Source organism: Conger conger, chromosome 7, assembly GCF_963514075.1.
Source record: "Conger conger chromosome 7, fConCon1.1, whole genome shotgun sequence".
Taxonomy (NCBI): domain Eukaryota; kingdom Metazoa; phylum Chordata; class Actinopteri; order Anguilliformes; family Congridae; genus Conger; species Conger conger.
Genome location: NC_083766.1, coordinates 61,363,131 through 61,365,138, shown reverse-complemented (window position 1 = coordinate 61,365,138; position 2,008 = coordinate 61,363,131).

Here is a 2,008-nt window from a genome sequence, read left to right as displayed (position 1 = left end):
TTTTTCATTTCAAGAGTTAAAGTACGTCAGACCCGTGTTCCACCCTTGTGCATCCCGTGTTCCACCCTCATGCATCCCGTGTTCCACCCTCATGCATCCCGTGTTCCACCCTCGTGCATCCCGTGTTCCACCCTCGTGCATCCCGTGTACCACCCGCGTGCATCCCGTGTTCCACCCGCGTGCATCCCGTGTTCCACCCATGCGCATCCCGTGTTCCACCCTCGTGCATCCCGTGTTCCACCCTCATGCATCCCGTGTTCCACCCTCATGCATCCCGTGTTCCACCCTCATGCATCCCGTGTTCCACCCACGTGCATCCCGTGTTCCACCCTCATGCATCCCGTGTTCCACCCGCGTGCATCCCGTGTTCCACCCGCGTGCATCCCGTGTTCCACCCTCATGCATCCCGTGTTCCACCCTCATGCATCCCGTGTTCCACCCTCATGCATCCCGTGTTCCACCCTCATGCATCCCGTGTTCCACCCTCATGCATCCCGTGTTCCACCCACGTGCATCCCGTGTTCCACCCTCATGCATCCCGTGTTCCACCCGCGTGGCGCTCGGTCAGAATTCCACCGCGGAGCGCGGCTGATTTACAGCCTGCCTCCGTGCGCGGGAACGCACTCCACGAAGGCGTCGGGAGAGACGGACACACGCGCAGCGGTCCCCATTAAAGCCGGCTACAGCCGCACACACCCGCTAATGCGCCCGTGTATCCTAGTTTCGCCACATTTAATCACCGCTCAAACTCTCCAACAGGCCGCGCGCATAAATTACAGCAGGGTGAGGAATTGGCGGCTTCCATTGAGTGCTATGATGCACTCTCCCCTCTTTCTCTCTCCCCTCTCTCCCTCCCCCTCTCTCCCCTCTCTCCCTCCCCCTCTCTCCCCTCTCTCCCTCCTCCTCTCTCCCCTCTCTCCCTCCTCCTCTCTCCCCTCTCTCCCTCCTCCTCTCTCGCTCTCCCTCTCCCTCTCCCACGCTCTCTCTCCCCCCTCTCTCTCTCTCCCTCTCACCCTCTCTCTCTCCCCCTCTCACCCTCTCACCCTCTCTCTCTCCCCCTCCCTCCCTCTCTCTCTCTCCCCCTCACCCTCTCTCTCTCCCCCCCTCGCTCTCTCCCCCCTCTCTCTCCCTCTCTCCCCCTCCCTCTCTCCCCCTCTCTCACCCTCTCTCACCCTCTCTCTCCCCCTCCCTCCCACTCCCTCCCCCTCCCCCCTCTCTCTCTCCTCCCTCTCTCTCCCTCCCTGTGTCTCTCTACACCTCTCTCTCTCTGTATCTCTCCCTCTTTCAGTAGCTGCTGTACATCACTGGGCACAATATGGGGTGGGGGGAACAACAACCTGACAAATTAGACGCACAATACTGCACATGATGACTTAGAAATGTCAGCGCTTTGCAACCACAGACTCTCGTCTAATTGCATGAAGAAAATAACACTGAACTCCACTCCAACAAGAGCTACAATCAACAACTCACACTCTCACACTCTCACACACTCACACTCACACTCACACTCACACTCACACTCACACTCACACTCACACTCACACTCACACACACACACACACACACACACACACACACACACACACACAGCATTAGGACGGCTCATTAGCGCACACCGCATGTGTGGGCTGATTTTTATAAATGTGTTCTGGGTGATGACCTGAGAGAAATCGCTAGAAATTAAGTAAAGGCCAAGTACTCACAAAATGTTAGATTGCTGGTAGATATTATTATGTTTTTTTTGTTGTTGTTCCAGAAACAGACTAAATGGGCTTCCCGGATCAGAGTGAAATAGACGCGACTACTCAAAGGCAGCCAAACTAGCACAGTGCCTTTCTGTGGAAAAGGAAACACGCAAGAGGATTCATAAGTGACAGCCCCCCATTCAAAGTCACACACATTGTGATAATTTAAAGCATATTCTATGCATATTGTTTGTCTTCCATAAGAAATCTCAGTTAAAAGGGGGGGGTAGAGTGGCAGTGTGAACGAGAGCTGGGCATTA